General features: G+C 38.5%; 1 long non-coding RNA gene across 3 annotated transcripts; it reads left to right on the forward strand.

Moving 5' to 3' along the window:
* The first annotated feature begins 9,453 nt into the window (after positions 1 to 9,453).
* On the forward strand, positions 9,454 to 26,537 carry LOC143884474 (uncharacterized). Of its 3 annotated transcripts, none has more exons than XR_013252929.1 (7): positions 9,454 to 10,110; positions 23,228 to 23,271; positions 23,367 to 23,581; positions 24,483 to 24,548; positions 24,752 to 24,861; positions 25,118 to 25,187; positions 25,660 to 26,537. It is a non-coding gene; the product is annotated as an uncharacterized LOC143884474 (long non-coding RNA). The 3 variants fall into 3 exon arrangements; XR_013252928.1 differs by having other exon boundaries at positions 9,455 to 10,110; positions 26,040 to 26,537; XR_013252927.1 differs by lacking the exon at positions 25,660 to 26,537 and having other exon boundaries at positions 9,456 to 10,110; positions 23,359 to 23,581; positions 25,118 to 25,652.
* The last annotated feature ends 629 nt before the right edge of the window (positions 26,538 to 27,166 follow it).

A 27,166-nucleotide genomic window follows, 5' to 3' on the forward strand; every position in this document is an offset into this window, starting at 1 on the left:
ATTACACAATAGTCGCCGGCATCTCTCGCCGAAATCAGCATTTTTCTCGCCATTTCCCACCAACCATTCAGTAATCGTTGTTCCCCTTATTCATTGACGGGGCATTTATCTTGAAAGGGTGATCAGTTTCAGATTTTAGGCTGAGAAAATACAGCCGGATACAAGTTTTTTATTGGAACAGAAATCCATCTAAAAATTGACACGCTCATTCTTTTTCCAGCAAATATTTGGCCTCATCCGGGTTATTTTCACCTTGGGTATTCTCTACCAAGGGGCCTGATAGTAGGAGATGCTCCTATTGTACTATCAAGAGGATTAGCTGCCAAAGGTATCTATCTAGCAGTAGATCCTTTAGATTCAACGTCAACTATGCTCCAACCTAGGATTGTTGGCGAGGAACATTATGAAACTGAACAAAGAGTTAAGCAAGCTTCAGGGACAATGCGTTGTCTATGTCAGATTGTATTGAGAGATAGGGAAGGGTAGTTTGGGGATGGGTTTTCTATTGTAACCTAAGAGAGTCTGAAGTCTATAGCTTGGTTAATCTCCTTTTTCTTTTGGAATCTGTTTTTGTGTCACGGGCTGAAAATGACAGCTGTGGACCAGATTCTAGAGGTCAATTCTTTGTCAAGTGCGTTTTCAGATTGCTGGGTAATGAAGATAGATCTGCCCACTATTGAATGAAGCCGTGCTATACCCCTTTCTACTTGTCATAGCAAGAAATTAATTGGTAAGAAACAAAAAATCTCCAAAGCTAGCATGCCAACTCCTACTCAAGCAAGCCGATCAGCCTTGCTATTTGCCATTTCCAAAACGTCATAAAATCTAACTGAATGCTCCGCAAACCTATCCAAGACCTCTTCTAATGAGTCTGCACATCTCCGTGGAAAAGAGCCTTCATAGCTTATCCATGGGATCACAATGAGTGAGTCCCCTTCCACAAAGAGTCAATCATGTTCTTCTTCATCTACCAAGTGAATTCCAGTTAGGAGAGTGTGTACTTCTGCATTAGTAGAATCCGATATACCCAGTGGACCAGAGTAAGTCCGCCTTTCACATACTGCTTTCAGGTCATTCAGTTTACAATGAGTCGTTCCAAAGACGATGCCTGATTGTTTCAGTTTGTTGATCTGGAAGCATGTGAATTCTATGGGCTGAATTCTTTGGTGGGCCGCATTATTTGCTGTAGTATGGAGCACTTGGATGGAAAGAAACAGTTGGATGCTTGAGGGCAGGTCTTCATCTACTGTTAGGTGGATTTGGTCTATCAAGGAGTCGATGATCCGATGGACCGTCGTTAAATCCAACTTCACCGGATACTCCTCCCAAGATTTGATTCGCATGTGGGATATCATCATATTGGGTAGTCCCCTAAAAAGAAGGTATGGACAGTTTGGAGGAAGCCGACAGGCAATGAGATAAGGCTTCATTTTGATGGCTAATCCCTGGGTAATCCGGCTCAATCCAGAGTGGGGGAAGTGTTTAGGGATAATTTCAGTGAGATCTTGCTCTCTTGGTCCAGACCAATTGGAAGAGCGACACCAACGAGCTGGAAATCAGAGCTCTCCTTACCAGGATAAGAGTGCTTTAATGCCCTGCTTATCTTAGAAGATGATTCGTCCACACTGTTTTGCTGGTGGAGGGCAGAAGCTCAGGACCTTGGCAGGTTTTTTTGGTTCTTGAATGGCAGCGAATTTTATTAAAAAACCAGGAGAGAAAAGGACCGAGAAGCTCGGGCCCTTGGAAGTTAGTGTCTTATATGGATGAGATTGTTGAATGTTGAAAGGACATTGCAATTTGTTTTGTTTTTCCTTGTATTCCTATATCGGAAACTGAGTTGCCCCATTTACTTGCTAAATCGGGCGTTCATAGGGCTGGAATGTATGAGGGGCAATTTCTGCCCCCTTTGTAGTTCTCTATCTTTCTTTTTTTTAATTTAATGAGTTATCTTTTCAGAGGGGAGAAAAAAAGGAGAAATGCAGCTACCAACCCATGATCGAGGTGATCACAGAGAGGAGACTCAGCAGAATATTATAAGTAGCCCATACATATATTTAATCAATCCTTCAATACAAACTGTATCAGAAAATGTGAACTTATTGACCATAAAACATGAAGAGATAGAGTACTAACACAGGTCTATGGTTCAGGAATACTAGGAAAAGGTTAGTGAATCAATAAGGAATAATGCAAAGAAGAAAACTGCAAGAGAAATCACGATTGGAGAACAGAAAAATAATACTAACTTGGGCCCATGGATCAGAAGGCCAAGATCCTTAGTCATTTTGCCTCACTCGACTGTTTCAACACAAGCAGCCTCTAGCTTGTGCACAAAATCCAACAATCTATCGTGGTTATCATGTTTCGCCCTGCAAGTAGTTGAGCATGAAAATAAAACAAAACAGTTTTAGAACACTGAAGACTTCAAATATCAAGTTCAATACAACCTGTTAACTGCTAAATATTTGACAAATTAAGTCGAGTTTCCTGCTTAAGAGGCAGAGGTGGTCTAGCAAGCATTTGTCGTGCCGTCATTCACTTTTATGAGTAGTTAAGGTTGAAAAAAAAAAAGAAAAAAAGAAAACATATGTTAGTAACCCAAACTTCCGCAACTAACTTCATTGCGATGGATGTTAGATGGAATATCTCAGCTGCTTATAGCTTTCATTTCATCTTAGCACTAATTACAGTTGACTAGCTTAGATAAATTATTGCAGATTAATCAAGCTAAAATCAGCAGTTTAGTACAACGACAACATCTAAAGGTACCTGTGCTCAAGCCCACGAGTCCAGGCAAATATAGAAGCAAATACTATTTGTACTAGTTTCTTGTCCCTTTTGATGCATACGAAAATGCTGAGTTACAGTTCCATGCGCAGCTTCAGCTTCTAATGTCTTCCCGTCAGAGGACAACTGTAAACGCAAGCATCCAGAGGGTTCTTTTTTTGAAATGGATCCAGAGGGTTCTTAAAACTTATTTGTTATTAATGCCGAAATAAATTAAGTCAACATGATGAAAGCCATTAAGAAAATTATAATAAATCGATAACTACCAGCACAGATGCCATTAAGCCCAGAGAACCAAATTGATGCAATCCAAAAATTAGCAGCAAATTTTGAGGATGGTTATTTTAGGAAGATTCAAAAGTGAAAAATATGAAAGTTTTCGTGAATAAGGAACTATTTTTGGAAGAAACTTGCAAGTTTACATGGTGGAGTTATTGGAAATGTGTGTTATTGGAAACTTGCAAGTTCCTGCAATCTTGAAGATTTGGGAAAATGCTATTTCCTATTCTCTTATTTTGTTTCCTAAAGCTTAGTTATCATTTTCTTATTTAGTTTGTTTTCTAGATTTGATAAGCTATATTTGCTTTACTTATTTATAGTTAGTTTTTAGCGTAGGGGAAGTTTAGTGTTTTAGGTAGATATGCCAATATAATTTTATGTTTTTTTTAGATTTTGGAAATCTTTTTGAAATGTAATAAAAGAGATGGAGGATTGGAATTGGGGAGTTTTTGAGATTGAATAAAATTTTATCTTCCACGGCATACGTGAGATTTCGTACAAGTTCTTCTTGTTACTTGTTATTTCTTGGTTTTGTTTAATCTTGGTATTTAGGCTGCGCCACAAATCCTGCACCCACCAAACAACTTTTAAAGCAGGAAAACAATGTACAGTTTAGTGGCTAGATTAATCAAGTTAAAAACAATGTACATCTAATTATTTCTGGTATTCTGGTGGCACAGCTGGAAATTAAAATCCTTGATTTTCTCTTTGCATTTATTTAGATTTAATGCAACAAGAATAGGGATTCAGCATATTTTCCGCTAGATGCAAGGTCCATTAGAACCTAAAACTAGCTGAAGTTGAAATGCAACAGGAAAAGAAAGGAATCGTCCTTTCTACTTTTAACTCTTAGAAACAAAACTGCAGATCTGTACATTTTTATATGCATATTTACATCTATGTATACTCGGTGGGTTTCCATGAATGACAAGACATCTAAAGAAAAAAAAAAACTATGGAAGTTTTAATACATTGTTACGACTTCACGTTTTAATACATTGTTGAAGGCTTAAAATAACATTGGAAAGGTGTGACCCAGTTGCCACTCACTTATTCTGGTACTTTCCGTCCATCAGTTCTATTTAGAACTCTTCTTTTTGAAAGATAGTTTTTTAATTAAAGACACAAGAAGACACAAGCACAAAAGGGATGAGATGCTGCCCAAACAGGAAAATAGAAAGAAGAAAAGACAAAATCTGCAACTACATTAGGGAATTGGAACAAAAGAAGATACAATCAAACTAGCCCTTTTCGACATACCCCTAGCCAACTCAACTCCCATCTCGTTGGTCAAATGAAGAATATAAGAGGCCAAGATAGAGTACATCAAAAGTCTCACATGTTCAAAATAAAGTTGGCAAATCTCCAAGGACCTGAGCATTTGCCATTGGCCCAAACAAACAATATTAGAGGAATCTCTGCCCATTCAAAGATGTTTGTCCAGGTAACGGTGGAGAGAGATTTAGAACTTCAATGGACTGAAGTTATTTTGAAATGTACGAGAAAACTCTAAATGAAAGTGACTGGGTGAAAATTACCAAAACAAGAGCGTGGCAATACCAGGTCCCTTAAAAATGTAAGCGTGTGTATGTGCGCACGCACGCACACACACAAACATTACAAATCAGTGTTCTAATAAGAAAGAAAAAAAAAATGCAAGCATTTTAAATTGTCAGCATTTATAAAATATCAAGCTGAATGGTTAAACCCATGAGTTTAAGAAAGAGATAATTATGCGTTTTCTTTCACTGATTAAGCATAAGTGCATAACTAAAATCTCTGAAGTACACAGGCACCTTGAGCAAGGAAATCACTCTAAACATCCCCATCATAGTTTTTGCAAGCCCACACATAGCCACCATCACTTTTCAGTGCATAAGCCACCATGTCATCAATTAGCCGATGCTCATACCTGAATGAAAAAGAAAATTTACAATAGAGTACTTCAAGATATGTTGGGAGAAGAAGTATTGGCTTGCAGAATCCCCAGAGATGCACGATAACCATATTGATTGCTCTTCAAATTTGTCCTTCCATTTTTCTTCATATACCTCCTGAAAGATATCCTTAAACCTGCGTCACCTTTCCAATAAGATGGTGCAAAAACTGCTGGATATCTAAAATTCTATATAGACTGAACCATTTTATGAATTAGAATACATTATGTTGATAAATATCCTGCGGAAGTATATGGAGGAATAAAAAATCTAACATAATTCAAAACCAAGACTACCTGCCATCATATTTTTTAAGGATTGTATTTTTAGTGCTCAAGTAAAGAGGCAAATTATATAATTTGGAAGAAAGAAATATTTTAGAAGACATAAAATGAAGTAGAACAAAAACACCCAGTATAAAAACAAAATAATAATAAATAAGGAGATCTGGCCCTCTATTTTTCTCAAAATGCATGATGATCATACCTAACACACCGAAAAAATGGATCCTATTTTTCACTCTCTTGGCACCATCAAGGCAACATACTTGAGAAACACTTTTGTATTTGCACCCAAGGTTTTAAATTTTAGTTTCGGTTTCAGTCATCAACGAAACAGAAACATTTCGGTTTTAGTGCAAACCGAAATCTTGTAAAATCAGAGAATATTTTGGTACGAAACCATAGCCGAAATCCAAGTAAGATTCTTTGAACCGGTTTCTTCTTATTTTTTTGTCATTCTTTTAGACATCTTAAAGCAATCTCATTTTTCTTCTTTTTCTACGAGTGGAGTTGATTTTTATCGGGGTTAGGGTGCAACTTGGGCCGGGTTGGGTTGAGGCCAACATAACCCGAACCCGACCCAATTTCCAACCCGACGAGGTTCAACCCAACCCGACTTCAACACGACCCAACCCAAGTTTTTAAGCCTAAAAATAAAAAATAAAAAATGTTGGGTTACACTTGGGTCGGTTTGCCAAACCCTCAACCCGAACCCAACCCAAACTCAACCCAGGTTGGGAAAAATCAACCTAAACCCGAACCTGACCCAAACTTTTTCCGGGTTGAACCCGACCCGAGTTGCACCTCTAATCGGGGTCGACAGAAAGTTGGCTTTTTCTTATCTGAAAAGTTGCATGTTTTGTATGTTTCGACCAAAACATTAATGAAATCCCAAAATTTTGGGCGAAATCTTGTAATTTTCCAAATCCAAGTGGATTTCATTTCAGCAGCCGAAATCGAAATATTTCAGCTGAAACGAAATGTTTTGGCTGAAATTTACAACCACACTTGCATCCTTTGTTGAAAGGTCTGCTACTATATTTCATTCATTATGAAATCCAACAACTAATTGTCACTTCATGTGAGTTATAAATCTTGGCCTCGCATACTGGTGTTTTTAGGGGGTATCATGGCACATATAATCATTACTTATTAGACGGTTACGATATCTACATTACGCCTAGTAGTTCAAGACTCTTTATCACTACTAGTCTACTGCAATTTTCATGTAGAAGACACCATTGTATTTGTGGCCAAACATCTAGTAAAATCCAAGCAAGCCAGCCTTAGTATCTTAAAGAAATATAACACAATATTTTAGAACTCCCTAAGTCAATCGTGGACTCGTCCAAGTCAATTCAATTTTGCTATTGTTTAATTCCCTGTAGCCTATGCAAAGTCACATGCTACCATCTTTCTTTTTCACAAATAATACTGGCTCTCTCCAAGGCAACAAACTTGATCTTATAAAACCTTTATCTAACAAAATTAGATATTAGATATACATATACTTATATACATATATCATTTCCTGTGTGATCCCCACTCTCACGTCGAATATGTGTTCTAGGTGTCTAAGATCTCTAGGTTTTCAAACCTATGCTCTGATACCACAAAACTGTCACACCCCAAACCGAGTTTCCGGTCTAGCCACATAACAGTGCCACATATTCATCAATCACGAATATGTAAGGCATTCACACTGGAACCATGCAATAAACAAAGCTACTAAAACAAATAACTAATTAATTAACTATCCTTAACCGTCAGAGTAATCAATGCGGAAACTAAAATCTCTTGTCCAACGGACTACGTCAATTTAAAACCAAATTAAATAACTAATTGTTCATTCCAACAAAAGCTATTGTCTGAATAGCTGGAAATAATAAATCCTAAGTTGTCGCCCTTGCTCACTCCCAAGCCCGCGAAATCAAGCATCTACTATTCTCCACCTGTAACATAGAAGGCGTGGATTTCCAAGCTTTTCTTCTTTCTCCTCTCCTAAAGCTCCACAAAATTTATCCTTAGGGTTAAAGTCCTAAAATTTGTAGCTTAAGAGTTTATTTATAGACTATTGTTTTTAAGAGTCCTAATTTAGCAGGCTTTTGGAAAACCTAACTCATTCTAACTAGGAAATTAACTTGTTTCTAATTTTTAATTTAATATTTTATAATTTTATATTTGGGGACAAAAATACCCGTTTCCATGTTTGGGGTATTTCAGTTGGCATTAGATCCAATCATAGAGGTCTAGAATCAATTTTAAGTAAAAAAATGGATTTTTGGCTGCCTGTGACATCACTGGATTTTGGTCATGAACGACCAATGGTGGACTACCAGAATCATGAAGGTAAGACATCCGATGTCCATGTTGGTTGTGGGCCCTCAGTAGACAAAAATAAGACAAAAAAGAAAAAAAACATGGTGTTTAATCGTCTAACAAATGCGCCCTTTAGTTTAGCATTCCTCATTCAATATCTTTATTGGTGCTCAAATTCGGCCAAGCGAACAAATGACTGATGGTACTGATCGCGCCGGTTGTTCGACGCTGATGGCAAGAAGGTTGGCTCAACCTGTGACCTGCGCTCATGGACAACAAGTTAGGGACCACTCGGAGTTGGAACTCCCGGGAAACCCTCCAATGCTCAAGTCAGTTTTGAGATCAACAGAATGAAAGCTTAGCACAGGAAGATGGTGTGTTACCTTGGGTTTAGAATGGAGGGTTCCCTTTTGTAAGCGGAAGTTCCTTATTCTATGGTGTGATATGATCAACAGACCATCTGCGCAATGCCTTCTTGCGATGGACGCTAGCAAATCCCTAATTATGTAGACCAACGAGATCCCCATGAGACATGACACCAGGGCCATGTGGGTATACTTGCAATATTCCACCCGATCAATGGTCATGATTATAGGCTTTAATTTTCCAATGAAAGTTTATCATTAATCATTAATTATAGGCTTTAATTTTGCAAAGACAAAAAGTGAAATGATACCAGCACAACAGTTTTTTTATTTTTTCCACTAACCCATCTTGTCGTTTATTATTTAAAGAGCTGTGAAAGGTTATTAAAGAGTTCCCAAAAAGCTATCAAAAGCCAATTAAAAAAAGAAAAAGAAAAGAAAAGGCTAGGTTTATGAGATTACTAAAACATTGTTGTGCTGATATCATTTCCAATTAAAAGGGGTCTCTCGTTTTTAGGCCCTACTATTTACCACAGAACTAGCATGGTTATAAATTTCGACCGAGGTCCGAAATTCGGGTTTATGTTGAGACCGAAACTGAAACTGAAATTGGTAATGCCCGAAACAATAGTTTATTTCAGCCAAAATTTTGAGATTTTGGTCGAAACTTCGTTTATGAAATTTAAGGAATTTCACCGATATTTTATAATTATTTAATACCATCCCAAAATTTCATGAAATTTCAGAATTCCTGCCGAAATTCTGTATAAGGGATGGCTAGGACCGAAACGCATTCCGAAACTGAAATTTGAAACCATAAGAACTAGATCCATCGCGTGGTGGAGGGACCATCTGATTTGCCTTTAACTTATGGTAGGCCCATTAGACCATGGACCCCACTCCGAGATCTAGACTACGGTTTCTTTTGAAATTTCTTTTCATAGAGTGCGCTTTTGACAAATAGTAGTTGCCTTTTTGCACCCAACTGAAAAGTTTTATAAGAGTCTCACTTCCCCATAAAATGCGTCTCCAAGAAATCAGCCGTTCATATTTTTGTGAATGGCTGAGATTAAAAGAGAATTGTTACCGTTAGTTGTTCTTTGCAACGTGGTGCCACTTTCTAATTTGCGTGGCCATTAAATCATTAATAAAAGGAGGGGGAGATAGAGAGAGAGAGAGGGAAGAGTGACTTTCTAATTTGCGTGAGCACTAATGCCTTTTAAGGTATTTGACCAATAGCGCTGTCGGGTGATTTGGCACGCTCGAGATCTTCTCTTCAAATTTCTTCAAATCAAAGAAATTTGTGGAGACGATTTTGGGGAGATTTTTTTGCCCTTATCCCAAACAACCCACCCCCCCCCCCCCCCAATATTTCTTTCTTCCACCCTTAATCTCTGATCTGCTTTAGATCTCCCCTTTAATCTCCCCTTTGACCCGATATAGATCTCCCAACGAATTACCGGCATCCAGACAGAGCATAAGGCATTAATAAAAGGGGGGAGAGAGAGAGAGAGAGAGAGAGAGAGAGAGATTCGAACCCCCTAATCTCACTTCCCCTGCGGAAAGAACAGAAATAGAAAAAAGAACGAAGCCCCTGCACAAAAGTGGCATCACGATCGCTTCTAGGGTTTTGCAGATCTCTCGTTTCCTGATCCCTATCGCTCATTATAAATTTATGATCTGATCTTTGCCGTGGATTTGGATCAAATTGAGTTGTTCTACATCTGATCTCGGTGGTTGAACTTGTCAAACACCGATTTTTTCAAATTCTGTTGAAGTTAGGGTATTTTTCTTCTTTTGGTGGTGGATGAAACCCTAATCAGGTTAATCGGAAGTGATTGGGAGAAATTTGTTTCAAGATTTCGAATTCTGTTGAAGTTAGGGTTTTTTCTTCTTCTGGCGGATGAAACAACCCTAATTAGGTGAATTTGAAGTGATCTGGAGAAATTCGTTTGAATATCTTGGGCGGTCCTGATTTGATCGGAAATTTGGAACCGTTGGGGAGAGATCCAATACCAGAGGAGGAATTAATCGAGCTTAAGTTTCGTCTCTATGATGGATCAGATATCGGTCCGATCCGGTATTCTTCTAATTCTACGGTGGGGATGCTTAAGGAGAGGATCGTCTCCGAATGGTCACGAGGTTTGAAATTTCTAATTTTTTTTTTCTAATTTCCGATGTGTTTGTATCTTGTTTTGCTTTGATATGGTTTCTGGTATAGACCTAAACTAGATCACTCTTCAGAAGTTTTTTGTTATTGATCATTATGAATATTATGAATTTTATATTGACATCCACACTTTCTGCTACCGCTGTAAAAATTTAAGGGCTTGATGGTCTGAATTTAGTACAAATTCCCTCCAGACCACAAAATGTCGTCAATAGTACATAATAGGTTTTACTATGGCGAAAAGCTCGAGGTCATATGTAGAGTACTAGAGTGCAGTTCATCCTTGCTTTCACACTGTAGTACCTAACTGGTCGACTGGCTTGGCTCAGGAGCGCACCGATTCCCATTTTGAGGCATCACAATCTACCTCAATTACTTTAGTGAAATCGGAAAGTGCCAACAATATATCTCTTGTCAGACAAGCGCTTTTTTTCTTTTCTTTCCAAGGCTCGTTGGGTCGCTGGGATCCATATAAAGTCGCTCTTCCGCATAAGTTCCATTATCGGAGCCATATTCATGTTAAACGAGTGTGTAAAGCATTGACACAATTAGCCTATCCGTGAAAGGATCGCGTATCATGAATGTTCGGAGGTGTCGGCCACTCAACAACGTCCGGTACTTTGTCTTCATAGGGGTAAATACTAGAAGATATGTGATAACCCGGGAAGATGAGCTGTGTGGCCATCTAGACGCATTACTTAAAATTTACAAATAGTTTCTCAGTCTTCAAAGTCTCTGGGACGGATCAGAGTTGGTGTAAATGATCTTCCTCACTCCGACTGTATATGAGAATGTCGTCAAAGTAAACAACCTGGAAACTGCCAATGAAGGGTCGTAAAACCTGGTTCATGACCCTCAGGTACCAGGTGCGTTTGATAGGCCGAATGGCATAACCATCAATTTAAATAACTTTTCTTGGTTTTTAAAGGCCGCCTTCCACTCATCTCCTCGCCTAATCCGCATCTGATGATAGCCAATTTCAAGTGGATCTTGGAAAAGAACGTGGTTCCGCTCACCTGATCCAACGTATCATCTAGTCGTGGTATTGGAAACCAATAGTTAAGCATGATGCATTTAATGGTGCGACTGTCTACACACATTCTCCAAGTGCCATCCTTCTTTTGCACAAGTAGGACGGAGACAACATAAGGACTTATCATTTCTCTGATGAAGCTGATCCTCAGCAATTCTTCCACTTTTCGGCGTAGTTCCTCCTGATCCTTAGGTGACATGCGGTAATGGGTCTTGTTAGGGAGCATGTCCTCATGAAGAAGATCGATGTGGCGCTGGACCTCTCTCTCACAGGAGACAACTCTGATTGGAGCACTTAAGGAAAAACATCTAAGAACTCTTGAATGAACTTCATAACTTGAGCGGATAATGTGGCCATTCCATCATTAACAGACAACTGAAATTGTAGTGGCAACTAAGACAAATATGACTTCAGAGTCCTCCTTGTCCTACTCAAACTCAGATTTAGAGAGGCAAGTGATCCCCTTCTCAGTAGTTGGCTTATTAATTTCCCCTTTATGAGGTAAGAGAGTCACTTTTCGTCGGTCCTTTATTTATGAGGTAAGAGAGACACTCTCCATCGATCCTTTATTTATGAGGAATAGACATTTTTACGCCCTTCATAATGGATGCTATGGCCATGCTGCCCGGGCCGCCCAAGAAGGATATGACAGGCGACCTAATCCTCATTTGATGATAGCCGCTTTTCAGTTTTGATCTTGGAGAAGATCGTGGCCCCACCCAACTAATCCAATGTATCACTAGTCGAGGTATAGGGAACCAATACTTAATCATGATGCGATTGATCGCACGACTATCTATACACATTCTCCAAATGCCATCCTTGTTTAGCAGAAGTTGGACGAGGACAACACAAGGACTTACGCTTTCTCTGATGAAGCCCATCTGTGGCAATTCTTCCTCATCTGATGATAGCCTCTTTTCAGTTTGATCTTGGAGAAGACCATGGCCCTGCCCAACTGATCCAATGTATCACTAGTCGAGGTATAGGGAACCAATACTTAATCATGATGCGACTGATCGCACGACTATCTATACATATTCTCCGAGTGCCATCCTTGTTTAGCAGAAGTTGGACGAGGACAACACAAGGACTTATGCTTTCTCTGATGAAGTGCGTCTTTGGCAATCTTAGCCCATCTTTAGCAGAAGTTGGACGCTGGACCTATCTCTTAGGAGGCAACATAGGTGGGAGCTCTTAAGGAAAAAATATCCTATTACTTTTCAACCACCTTCATAAATTGAGGGGATAATAATTTGGCCATTCTCTCATTAACACTGTCTATTGCAAAGGTAGTGGCAATGAAGGCAAATATGACTTTAGAGTCCCCATGACCTCAAACTCGGATTTGAAGAGGCAAGTGATCTGCATCTCAATTCTCAAGAGCTAGTTTATTAATTTTCCCTTTATGAGGTAACATAGTCACCTTCCATTGATCATTTATGAGGACATGAAATGACATGACGTTGGCTACCTTATTTTGCACTCCGGACTTGTGTTTTATGGTAAAGGTGAGCTCTTGCAGGCAAGCGTCCCACTTGGCATGCCTTTTACTCAGCTTTTGCTGCACTTGTTGAAATTTAAGGGCTTGATGATCCAAGTATAGTACAAATTGCTTCTGGACCAGATAATGCCGCCAATAGTACAATGCTTTTACTATGGGTAAAAGTTTTAAGTCATATCTAAAGTACTTGAGTGCAGCTTCTCACTGTAGTACCCAACTAGTCGACCAACTTGGCTCAGGACCGCACTAATTCCCATTTGGAGGCATCAATGTGTACCTCAAATACCTTAGTGAAATTGGGAAGTGCCAACACTAGAGCTCTTGTTAGGTAAGCCTTTTCTCTTTAAAGGCTCGTTGGGCCGATGGGGTCATCATAAAGTCATCCTTTCACATAAAATCTATAATCAGAGCTACAATCATGCTAAAGAGGTATGTGAAGCACTGATAAACTAGTTCATGACCCTCATGAACGTGCTAGGTGCGTTTGAAAGGCCGAATGACAAAACCAACCTATCTCGGGTTTTAAAGGTTGTCTCCCACTTATCACTTCGCCTAATCCGCATCTGATGATAGCCGCTTTTCAGGTTGATCTTGGAGAAGACCATGGCCCTGCTCAACGGATCCTGCATATCATTTAGTCGAGGTATGGGGAACCGATACTTAATTATGATGCGCGATCAACCCAACCCTACCCAACTGATCCAACATAATATTTCTTTAAGGTATGGGGAACCGATACTTAATCTTGATGTGGTTGATCGCTGTCTACAGACATTCTCCAAGTGCTATCCTTCTTTGGCACAATTAGGATGGGGGACAACACAGAGACATGATTTCTCTGATGAAGCCCATCCTTAGCAATTCTTCCACTTTTCGGCGTAGTTTCTCCTGCTCCTCGGAAGACATGCGGTAATAGGCTTTATTAGGAAGTACGACCTCAGGAAGAAGATCGATGTGGCGTTGGACCTCTCTCATAGGAGGCAACTCAGGAGGGTGCTCTTGAGGTAAAATATCGTGGAACCCTTCAATGACCTTCATAACTTGAGGGGATAATGTGGTCATTCCTTCATTAACACTATCTACTGAAATGGTAGTGTCAACTAAGGCAAATATGTCTTTAGTGTCTCCCATGACTTCCTCAAACTCGGATCTAGAGAGGTAAGTGTTCCGCTTCTTAGGAGCTAACTTATTAATTTCCCCTTGATGAGGTAAGAGAGTCGCCTTCCATCGATTCTTTATTTGTGAGGTAAAAGTGTCACCTTCAGCATATTCTTAACGAAGGAAAAGTCATTTTTTTGCACATCATAATCGATGCTACGGTCATACTGCCAGGGCCGCCCATGATGGGCATGAAATGACATGAGGTCGCCGCCTTTTTCTGCACCCCGAACTTGTGTTTTTAGTAAAGATGAACTCTTGCAAGTAAGAAACCCATTTGTCATGCCTTTCACTCAACTTCAAGCTGTATTTTGGAGGACGTGCTCCCCAGTTTGCCACCCAATAACAAGCTGTGTTTGGAGGAACAAATGGTGAGACCAAAGCAGTAGATTATAACTTGAACATGGTCGAAGTATAAAGAATTTTGGTTTCTCTATTGCCTTCTTGCTAGAGAGAGTTTTGGGGGATGGTTCTCCAACAGTTAAGTTATTCATGAATGAGTTTTACTTCTATCATAATACCCATAAGACTGAGTTCTACCTTTACAATGCTTACACCAAATATTTTCTCTCTCTTTTGAATGGTTACACCAAAGATTATTAATACATTGACTTGAGAGACTTTTAACGCCACAATATGGTCAAAGAAATCTACAAGATGTAAAGGTCTTGCCAATGTAGTGAAAAAGTGATAAGTTCTATTAACTGGATATAGAGGGTTGCTAAAAAAGGACACAAATTCTAGCAAGTTTTGGACTTGGGAACAAGCTTCGAGGGGTCGCTTTCAAGCCTTTTTTTGTAAGCTTGATGTATAGAAGACATATCACAGGGATAAATTCAAAGTATACAACTGCAGGAACAAGAAAGGCAAAAAATGGCCATTTCCATGACACCCCGAGTCAAAGTAGTCAACCCCAAGACTCGATTTGGAGCTTCACTAAAGAAATGGACTCATATGGAAGGTAAATGGTTAATTAGATGGTCTTTTATAATGTTTTTGAATTCTCTATAACCCCTTTGCTTCTCTATATACGTAGGCCTTAGGGCCATCTCTTGAGTCTTGAGACACGTTATGTTTATGAAAAACATAGCTTTTGCTTGCAACTTGAAGAATTCTTCTTTTCCTTACATCTTGAAGATTTCTCAATTGCCTTTAGGTTTGATGCCTTGGTTCAATGGTGTGATGTCTTAGAGTTCTATATTTCCTTCTTTCTTCATATTCCACATTAATATATCTTCACCTTCTACTTTCTTTATCTTGTTCGAAATTTGAAAGGCTCCCTCTGATTATGGGTTTCGAATTTTAAAGTTCTCATGGATAGTTAGGTTTTACTAATATCATTGAGAGCTTTCGAAGGCGGTCCCTGATTCAATCTTCCCTGGGTCAGATCATTATTTGCCGGAGGAACAGTCTCGGGTGATTGGGGGTTGCCTGTCCGGCGAGCCGTTGAACAATGGGATTTCAAATTTCAAATATTCAGATCTGCAGGGTGGGGTTCACGAGAAAGACCTTTTTGTCTGCCCCGAAAAGTCGTTGCTTTGTCCGGTAGCTCCTAAGCCTAGAATTTCTGCTCATAAGCGACAAGTAGCCTGGGTTGAGCACGTCTACAAAGTCAGCTGACCTGCATCCAAGATCCAGGAAAATGTTAGGCTATAAAAGGCCTGCTAGAGTCTATAATGGTTTAAAGTCGGCGGCAAAGTGGCCTCAGTCCCATCACAATAAAAAGATGAATCACTTGGTGAATGCACTGGCTTCGATCTCTGGATCAAGGACAAATAGGTTGCTTAAGATCCTAAGATCTTTTGCTAAATCGGGAAGGATTGGCCCATCCCACGATTAATCTTCCGTGGTCATAAGTGGAAGGTCAAGGAAATGTTACTTTTTTTTATGTTCCGGCCTTTAACTCCCATCTTGGGAAGGTGCGCAGGTCTCCCTTGATGAGATGGCTCGAATAAATGTAATTATGACTACTCTCTGTTAAAGTTCCTTTGGGATACTTGGTTTAGGATCAGACCCCCCCTGACAAAACCCTAGCTAAAAAGCTTTCGTAAGGGTGTACCCAAGTTAGTAAAGATGGAGGGTCAGGAGGTTATGCCCCAGGAATCATCCTCTTGTCCAAGGGGGAGGTAGAGGAATCTTTTCATGGAAATCATGGTGCTGAATTTAGTACTTCATAAGATAAGAGGAATGGTTTTTGATGAAGAGTTAGCAATCACTAACATGTTTCATGATATCTCTGGAACTTCGCTGGAGGATAGGAGACGGCGGAGTAGACTATGGGAGGCTTCGAGAGAGGCGACCATCTCTTACCTAGAGGGAGAAATTGAAATTCGATCATGCCCTTGCTTCCTGGAAAGAAATCCGGATGCAATTGCATGGGTTTGCCGTCTCCCCTCTTTCAAAGCTTTCTGGATGAACCTGGGAATGACTTTGGGGGTTTGGAGGTGGAGACAGCTGATGGATGAAGGATAAACTGACTATATTATAAGGTATTTGGTATGGCTTGATTGGGGAAGTATATGAACTGCATATGACAAGATTTAGAAACGAAGAATCTAGTTTTTGGTTTAGGCTCTCTTGTTCAGGCTATGTTGCATGGATTCTTTGCCTCCTATGCCGAATCTGTGTCGACACGTCTCCACATGCGAATCGGGCATGGATTCACGTGGGACACACCCGGATTTTTGTCGTAGCCGTGTCCCGTACGAATGCTGTTTTTTTCAGGCGAATCTGATTCATCATTGCCTCTTTTCCACACGAAACCTATTTTTTTCAGGTGAATCCGATTCATCGTTGTCTCTTTGAAATGTGCATCCTATATATTTTCCCTTTAAATGTGTTTTCTTAACTTTTTTTAAAATGAAAGCACAACATGTACTCTTTTAATAAAAACCGCAGTGCACAACCCCCTATCATCCTTCGACTCTCTTAATACAAAACTCGCAACACTGCCCTCAAATTTTTCATGAATATATATATACATATGCATACACACAATATATATATATATATATATATATATATATATATATATATATATATATATATATATATATATATATACATATTAAAATTTTTAATTTTGAAATTTTTATTTATTTAAAATTTACTGAATCCTACTTTTGGGGGCTTGCCGAATCCAAGACCTTGAATCCGTGTCGGATCCCGACACGCGAATCCGAATCCATGCAACATAGGGTTTAGGGTATGCCCTGGCCAGCTCTATTTGATACTATGTAATGTCAGGCGGGACTCCTGGTCCCTAATGTAATTATTATAGTATCAATAAAAATATGTCATCTTTCAAAAAAAAAAATTAATATCATTGAGAGGGAACAATATGAACAAATGATCTAAAAAAATAGCTAATGGTTTGAGACTTTGAGTCAATATCAATCAATAGATTTTTTTTTTATTGGTTTATTATTGATTAGGCTAATCTCAAAATCCAATGGTCAGATCAGACTGATTTCAAGTTGAATTGACATATGATAAACACTAGGTGTGAATTCTGAGACATAGAACTTTCATATCTGATCTATTTTTGAAAAGTTCCACTAAAGCCCTAATTTGAGCATATTTTGGTCCATTTGTATAAAAGTTAAAGATTGATTTAGCTATCTTTTATAAGTTTCATCAACATATGATTGGGTCGAGTGGATGTTTCTTCATCTGGAGTTGGAATGAATTAGGTTCAGCATCAAGTGAAAAAGATGGAAGTACCAGCGCATGAAACTAGCTCGTTTTATGACCCCGAGTAATGGGACTCCCTAGGGTTTTTCTTGTCCTATTGTATCCTCTGCTAGGGAGATCCACCATCCCTTATTAGTATTAGAATAAAGATGCTCAACATGATTCTTTAGTGAGCTACTTCTAGTGAATTGCTATATGGCTTCAGGGTCAGCAAGGATCAGGCTGGAGGATAGACAGATACGACTGGTAGGTATTATAAGTTTATCAACCTTTTAAAGGTCATCTTAAGGCAACATTTTAGCACTCACATAGGAGAAGTTTCTTTGTAGAAAGAAGCATCTGACAAGGACAGCCATGTGAATAGTAAAACGACAAACAAACCCAGCTAGGAAATGGAAAATGTGTCCTTTTGATTTTCTCACTTCTTGGTGCATCCAAACAGACCTTTAGATTGGATGAGAATGAAAGGAAAGAATGAGATAGAATTGCCCCCATTCTTTCCAACTCCAAATTAAAGAGAGGCCTTGCCTAGCTTTTGTCTAACCCACAATTCACAATTCTCCCCTCCATCGCCCTTCTATATTGCGCTCATTGGAAAACAGGATTCGGAAAGAGGCGTTTTTCTTTGCCTTACCCACTTCGATTTCAAAAGAAAATTATTATTTTGGATTTATTATTTTTACTATCTTGACTGTTTATGAGTACTGTGATTTGAATGTTACAGTTGATATTGATAAAAAGGTTCCTTAGGTAGTTATAGGAACATAGTGCATTTGATTAATTAATATATTGTAGGAGATATGTCGTTTTAGCTTCTTGTAGACATTATGGGACAGTGTGATTAATTAATAATTTTCAACTAAGAATAATGACCAGAATTCTCTTTGTGGTACACCTTGCTACTATGGGACAGTGTGAATTCTATCTGTCATTTGAGTAGAGACCCTCGGTATGCATAATTGATATGTACAATTAGCATGATATAAGTTTATAGAATACCTAATGAAAGAATCACTACTAGATCTTTGGGGATTATTCTATTTACATGATACAATTATTCTCTAGACACGAGGGGTTCAAATTATCTGGTGTGTTGTCTGTGTAACTATGATATCACCAAACCATGATTCAGAATCAGGGGAAATGTACGGGTATGTTGGGTTACACACACAACATATGAGATATGTATATGCTCAATATATAATCCACCACTCCAATTGGAGAGAATATTTTAGATCGTATCCCATATGTATTGGCCTTTACAAATCTAATGCTTGTAGTGTTGATTTCATAAAATTATTGAATCACATGTTTTATTAATATATATATTTTATGTAAATATATTATGTTTTCAAATGAGCTTTACAAATTTAAAGTTCAATTATCAATGGGTCTATGCAGAGCAGAGAATTCTTTGGCCAGAGATAAGCTAGTGATTCTTCTAGTCCCAATGGTCCACACAAAACTTTAGAAATATTGTATTGTTTTTCTTAATTTTATGGACAGAGCAATAGATGATTTCGTAAATTTTGATGAATAAACTAGGTGATAATCGCCTTCTCATTGTCCAAATTATGTGGATTTGAAGAGAAATCTGACCATAGATTGGTAAAAACAAAATTTAAATGGATTAAGAGAACAACAAGACAGAAACTCATTGGCAGGGTCAATAATGGTAGCACACAATTTTTGGGTCCCAAAGGGGCTAAATATGTGTGAAGTCAACACAGATGACTTGTATATCATCATAAGTCGACCTGTAGCGAATTTGGGAGAACTTGATAACGCTTTTGATGATACAAACCGGAGGTTTGTTCGTAGAATCCGAACATCAGAAGTCAGAGTAGCTATGAAAAATATGAAATTAGGTAAGGCTAGGGGGTCTGACGATATTCCTACTCAGACTTGGAGATGCTTGGGTGATGTGGGTTTGGTTTGATTAACTAGATTATTTAACAATATTTTGAAGACTAAGAATATGCCTGATGAGTGGAGGAAGAGTACATTAGTACCTATTTATAAGAATAAAGGGGATATTCAGTGTTGCACCAATTACCGGGGAATTAAGCTAATGAGTCACACAATGAAGCTTTGGGAGAGGGTAATTGAGCATAGACTACGAAAATAGACTAAGGTGTCAGAGAATTAGTTTGGCTTCATGCCCGGACGATCAACTATGGAAGCTATCTTCTTGATTAGGCGGTTAATGGAGAGATTTAGAGAAAATAAAAAAGGACCTTCATATGGTTTTCATTGATTTAGAGAAAACGTATGATAGGGTTCCCAAGAGTGTTATGCGGTGGGTCCTTGAAAGGAAAAAAGTGCCTACTAAATATGTTGATGTGATTAAGGATATGTACGATGGAACAGCAACTAATATCAGAACCACCGATGGCATGTCTAGTGAGTTTCTAATTACAATAGGATTGCACCAAGGATCAGCTCTAAACCCTTATCTTTTTACGCTAGTTATGGATGAGCTTACAGAGGGTATCCAGGATGAGGTGCCGTGGTGTATGTTATTTGCAGATGACATAGTATTAATCGACGAAACCAAAGCCGGAGTTAATGCTATGGAGAATTGCTTTGGAATCCAAAGGTTTTAGAATTTAAACTAAGTAGGACTAAGACAGTATATGGAGTGCAACTTTAGTAATGTAAGGAGGGGGGGCGAGGATGTAGTACATATGGCTGGACAGGAGGTACCTAAGAGGGATATATTTCGGTATCTTGGTTCAATTCTACATAAGGAAGGAGAGATTGAAGAGGATGTTAACCATAGAATAAGAGCAGGTACCTAAGAGGGATATCTTTCGGTACCTTGGTTCAATTCTACATAAGGAATGAGAGATTGAAGAGGATGTTAACCATAGAATAAGAGCAGGTTGGTTGAAGTGAAAGCTTGCCTCAGGAGTTTTGTGCGACCGTAAAATCCCTACAAAGTTGAAGGGAAAGTTTTATATGGCTCAAAATGTTGGGCCACCAAGAAGCAGCATGTGCATAAGATGAGTGTAGCGGAGATGCGAATGTTTAGATGGATGTGCTGCCACACAAGGTTAGATAGAATTAAAAATGAAGACATTCGTAAAAAGGTGGAGGTGGCACCAATTGAGGAGAAGATGAGAGAGCACCGCTTAAGATGGTTTGGACATATCCACCGTAAGCCGTTGGATCCTCCAGTGAGAAGAGGTGACTTGTGCCCCAAGTTGATGGAGTAAAAAGAAGTAGGGGCTGGGTAGAAATAGTGAGGAAAGACTTGATAGCTAGGAACATAACAGAGAACATGACCTTGGATATGATAGAATGGAAGAAGATGGTCCACATAGAAGAACCCAACTAGAGCCAGGATTAGAGCTAGGGAGATTCCTTTCCCTTCTTCATGAAATTTTTCTAAAGGATTCATTTAGCCGACCCCAACTAGTTTGGGACAAAGGCTTTGTTGAGTTGAGTTGAGTTGAGTTGAGAGCCAAGTGATAATACTAGCCATAGTAGCCACAGGTATATGCCGGGATTAATGGTTGTGATGTTGACTCACACCAAACTTTATGATTGCATATATTTGTACTTCCTTCCGTCAATTTGCTATCCATCTTCAAAACATTGACACTTTGGGGAAAGGATATTATGAGATGTGCCTATATGGTACCCTCGCATAAGTATTAATCGTGGCTTTACCATAGCCTAATTAACGATTGGAAAAATATTCCAATAAGCCAAGAGGAGGCCTGCAAATGCACGATTGAAACTAGGGTTGCAACTCGGGTCTGGTAGGTCGGGTTTTTCTTAACCCCCACCTACGCTGTCCGAGAAATTATATCAGGTTGGTCGGGTCTAGTCTTTTATGGCAAAGCCCGAGATTCATAATCCCGACCCTTTCTGAGATAGTTTGTTGAGTCAAGTCGGGTTTTTATTGTTTAGCATAGTGCAATGACTAATTTCAAAGAGTGTAGAAAACAACAAATCTTCATACCAAAAATCTGTAGATTTATGTCTCTATCATTGCATATGGGAATATAAAAAGTCAAGAGGAGAAGGCATGACCAGAAGAATTGTGTGAAATAAGTGAATTTATCCAGTTGAGGCATGATTGATTGAAAAAAAAAATGAATCCCTTCAAACAGAAAGAGACTCCTTCCTGTACGAGTAGGGAAGAACTAAACGAGAGCTGTAGTTGGTTGTTGACCAACGGAAAGCGTGGAAAAAAGAAAGATGAACAAAGAAGGGCGACTTGAGATGCCGCCCAGCAAACTGCGGCATTACTAATAAAGGGACCGCCCCAACTCTCAACCTTTTAAGGGCGCGAGCGCCTGTCAGAATAGTCCTGGTCTCTTGACCTTATCGTAGCTTTGGTAAAGAGTACTTTCCTTATTGTGATTTTATGTTCAGTGGTACGTCACCTGTCCATAAGATAAGGGAGGGTGGTCGTCTAGCCCCTTCGATCCTTTACGGATCCGTTCTAGTGCAGCAGTATCCATGGCTACCATGTGTGGGGCTGTCGTGCTGACTATGGCGCCCCTATTCGACTAAGGGACCAAAATGCCATTATGAAATGACCAAAATCCCCTTACCTCAAAATAACCAAAACGCCCTATCTTTAGAAAATGACAAAAATACCCCAATGTTGTAGAAAATTATCAAAAGGGAAATGATTTCAGAGCTCCAATGTTTTGATAAACATGCGCTCACTTGTTTGTCGTGTAATATTGAAAGGGCTTTAAGAGCTTTTTGAGAACCGTAATATCCTCTGACATCCCTTTAAATGCTATATGACAAACAAGTGGAGCGCATGTTTATTAAAACACTGGAGCGCAGAAATCATTTCCCTTATCAAAATGGCCAAAATGCCCTAATCTCATAGAAACTAACAAAAATGCTCTTATCCTTACTATTCTAAAAGCCTAAACCTGGAAATTTCGTCAACCATCTTTGGCACAAATCCCATTTGATTCCCACTTTTTCTTTTCTAAAACTTCCGGATATGCCCTCTTATCATTAGGGTTTTTCGTCATTTCCGGCTGTGCTTTGCCCTTGGAGATACGTCCAAAAATCCCACCAGGTGTTCCTATTTTTTATGCATTTTTGTCTGTTGTCAACCCGCCAGGTGTCTCTCGTATGCTCATTTACTTCGGTATCATCGGAGAATCTTATCAAACAATTAAAATACCAAAAATATCCTTTTTCCCTCTTTACTTTCTCATTTGTTCTGAAGAAAGTCAATACCCTTGTAGTTGTAGCAAGTCTCTTGGATATTTTCGTAATTTGGTCTAGGTATTTTTCCAAAATGAGTCCATTTCATCTCAAATTTCTACAACCACGGTTTTCTTTGCTCTCAAAACTTATTTGTGTCTCTTCTCTCTGTGTTCGTCAATTTTTCCAGCGATTTTCCCTGGTATGCTCTCTTTCTCTCTCAATCCCTTTTTTCTCAACTGTCTCCCTCTCACTATTAGTCTCTCTAGATCTTTCCCTCACTCAATCTCTCTCTTTCCAGTTTTTTCCTTCTCTTTTACAGCATTTTCTCATGTATTTTTTTTTTTAAAGATTTTCTCTTGCATGCTACTTTGTAGTTTTAAAGCACAATAATGCATCTGACTAATTGATTAATATCTTCTCCTTTGAGATGCTAAAACACTGTTTTTCATCACTGATTTTAGAAGTAATAGACGAAAAATACAATTTTTAATCTCTGAGTTTTTTGTTCCAGATGTTCTTCCGGGAGCAGCTTTGTCACAACTGACATTTTTAAAGGTTTGGAAATCTGAAAACAGAGGCTTGATTCAATTGAGTTCAATTGAATGGGTTTTTTTTTTTTGAGATGGGAAACTGAAAATGCAGGCCTCTAGGGTGGTTGGAGCATATGTCACTGGAAAATGAGACAGGGCTTGGACTCTCGGGAATCTGGGTTTGCGTTGTCCCTGGGCTGGTCGCGCCAAATTATTTCGCTCGTGGGAACTATGTTTGGGTAGTTCTTATTGAGAACATGGCGCGAATTGGATATGATGGGAAGAAAATGCACATGACTGCCTATGATTGGAGGTTCTCTTTCCATAATACGGAGGTAAATTGCTGCTGCTGCTTCTTTTGTAGTGCGTGTTTAATCTTTGGCTACTAATTCAGACAAACTGCAAAGTTATAATCTGATGTGCTGAAACTGCCATTTTCCTTTCATAGATATCCTGTTAACTATTATTAGATTCTTCTCTTTGTTCTTTGTTCTATCAAATGAAGAGAGAGAGAGAGAGAGAGAGAGAGAGAGAGAGAGAGAGAGAGAGAGAGAGAGAGAGAGATGATTTTGTTTATGAATTGCTCTATTTCCTACCAAGATATCAAGCTTTTCAAAATGAGTTTTGACAAAGTTTGCTAATAATGCAATGCTAACAGAGTGTAAGGTATGTATTCATTGTTCTTATTTTGATATATATTGAGTCTTAATAGAGTTTCTTTTCTTTGTGGTTGGTAGAAAACTGGGATCGAACCTACGTCCTCTAGGTTGAAGCAAAAAGCCTTGACCAATTGAGCTAGAGTCGCAGCCAGTAGTTTTCATTGAAAGAGGACGCAGTAGGAATTGAACCTACAACTTATTCTAGCAAATAAAAAATGTTTTCCCCTCATTTTTGGGTCTCTTGAATTGATTGGAAAATTCAGGTTCCAAATCAACTGTCATAGTTTATGTATGCACAAGTTAAATGTGTAAACACAAATTTGTACATATATTTGCACCCTTTTGGTTTTTAACATTTGTGCACAAACTTGCATGGAGATACACCTCCAATGCATCTTTTATTTGGTTCTTTAATGCATCTTTTATTTGGTTCTTTAATGCATCTTTTATTTGGTTCTTTTGCGAACAATTTCCATTTTTTAATAAATTTGTTTAATATTGTTTTAAATGACTTTCCTGCTGCATTTTAATTTTTTTCACAATTAATACTATATTAAGAAGCTATTCTCTTGTGCAGGTTGTGTTCCATTTCTTGTCGGGATGACGCATGCCCAGTTTCTATCAAGATCCTACACCTCCTAAGGTGGAGTTAAAGAGGATCATTTTAGTGGCATTTTCATTAATTGTATCTGGCATAATTTACTTGATAGATTTGATGAATTAATCAGATAACATTTTCTTTCATTTATAATTTCTAGTCATTTGTGTTGCCTTTTCATATATAAAGATTTAGCTTTCTCCCTTGACTCTATCTGCCCATTTTTTATGTATGGAATTCTCTACCAGAGCTGCGGAACTCACGACTCTATTAGAAAGAAGAATGACAAACTTTTACACTCATTTTCAAGTGGATTGGATCGGTCGAGTGGTCTCAGTTGTAGATGGAATTGCACAAGGTACAGGTCTTATTATAATTGGGCTTCGTATCAGATTTTATGTTGTCTGGATTTTGAACATAAATTAAAAATATATGGTTGTTTTTATTTGCAAGCTATTCTCTCCCTTTTTGGGATTTACCAATCTAAACTTCAATTGACGTTTTCATCATGAAATACACAAAAATGTAGAAAATATCAAATATCAAATATCTCCCAATTTATTTTATTTTCGATCCTTTGTTCTCGCAATAAATTCTGATAATTCATTATTCAGTTCGTTGTGGCCGCCAAGAAACCACAACCAAGAAAGGCAAGGGACCAGTTAGACAAGACCCATAGAATCAGTAAGTTTCCTTTCACTTTTTTTTGCATAATTTTTTATTTATAACACGTTTACAATCATAGCTTATGAAGCAGAATTATCCAATTTATAGTTTAGATTCTTGACCTGATTATCTGGTGCATAAAATGGTTTTATTTTCAGTGTCTCATTTGAGAGTAAGGCGGGTATATTTACCTGTAATTTGAATATGATGAAAGATATTATTCTTAAAAATATTAATAGAGTAGCTATTGAATATCTTAGGAACTTGAAAGGGGCAGCTTTAGGCAAGAAAATTATTGTCATAGGAATGTAGAGATTTCTAATCTCCACGTATCATTTCGTTGTAAAAGCCTTATTTTTCAATTGCTTGATTACAAATGAAAAACTGAGTTGCTTCCATGCCCAACTGAAGGTTTATTTTTCACTTTTCTTGGATTGGGAATCACTTTATGTGTGAGAAGTGATAACATGTTCTAGCTGTGTTGTTGCAGTTGCAGGCACTGCTAATGGTCACTGCCTTACATTAAGTATTATTTTCCAAATAAACTAGATGGGAAATGGTTTATATGGGGTGTTCTGTTTTTTGAGAATTTGGAAGCAAATAATTTCAAATTTCTATAGTTCAAGATGCAGATTTTCTAAGCTGTCAGTTATAATGCCAGCAAGAGTTGTGTGTTTTCCAATTATCTTGCAATTTTTGTGTTTCTCTACTTTCTGATGTTAATGTGGAAACTATATTTTTAATAGATAAGCTTGCAGAATTTTGTACAATACGGATTTTACTTTCATTCTGTTGAGATGAATATTATTTTATTTGAAGATGTCCAAATTTCATTCGTAATCTATCTTGGCTTGTATATATTTTGGGTAGGGCGACTGCAGTACCAATGCAGATGATGGAAAATTCATTTCCTTGGCATTGATATTGTTCTTTCAAATCATTACCATTCCTCCGAAAATGCTTTCTCAGCTGAAGTGATACCACAAAAGTATACCAGTTGTTTCAAGTCGGAGTTTTTAGCATTGCAATGGCAGGCAAACATATTTTTCTTAGGCTAGGATCTCTGACCTCACCTCCTTGGTACTACTCTTCGCGCGCTAATATGTTTGGCACTATGGCAAGCATTGGCTTCTTGGTAATGTCATGCAATTCTTCCAGCAAAGTTCTGGTGCTTTCAAAGTTCTCTGCGATGGTGAATTGGTAAGAGACCTTTTATTTTGCATTCTCTTTCAAATCTTTGTTGAGTGGTCCCACATCTATCATCCGGTATGTAGCATCAGGTCCCGACATTTAATTTAATTTTTTCCAAATATTTGCCTTATGTTTTTGGTTTGGTAGGTTTATCTAATTAAATTTTGATTAACGTAAGTTTATTGCAGCAGAAATTGAACTATAGTCTGCGTACTTTTGAGTATTTGATATTCAATGCGTTCTTTTGTACCATTTTATCTATGTTCCTTAAACATTAAGATAGGGCGATGATTAAGTCGCACCCCCAGTAGGATAATTCACACCCTTTTAAAAGAGGGTGTGTGGCAGACTGAAGCTTTGGGTGTGGGGAAAGAAGCTGTTTATGCCCTGCAAGAACAAGAGATAAGCAATAGATAGTTCAGGCGACAGGTGTTGTCCTTTGGATGCTAGGTGGAGAAGAGCAGCTATCATAGGTAGAAAGAGCGGAATCGACCGCTCTTCACCATCTTCTCCACTACCCGGCTGGAGAAAAGCAGCAGCAGGCAGAGAAGAAAGGCATGCATTGGAAGAGGCTGCAGTGACTTCTTGGCGTTTTGGAATGGTAATTGTGTGGACGAAAAGACCAAAATAGGTTTGGTAACCAACGTATGGGATCCTTTTAAACAAATTCAGCAGGGTAATCTAAGGCCGTGGGAGCTGGGCACGTTAGGAATTTTAAAGGAAGATGGTTGATAAGATATTTTGATCCTTCTATTCGAGTTGCTCTGGATGATTTATTTCTTAAAAGTTTGTGGCTAAAGTCTCAT

The sequence above is a fragment of the Tasmannia lanceolata genome, unplaced genomic scaffold, assembly GCF_043159265.1.
Source record: "Tasmannia lanceolata isolate RefF3 unplaced genomic scaffold, GAP_Taslan_0.1 ptg000008l, whole genome shotgun sequence".
In the NCBI taxonomy this organism is placed as follows: Eukaryota; Viridiplantae; Streptophyta; class Magnoliopsida; order Canellales; family Winteraceae; genus Tasmannia; species Tasmannia lanceolata.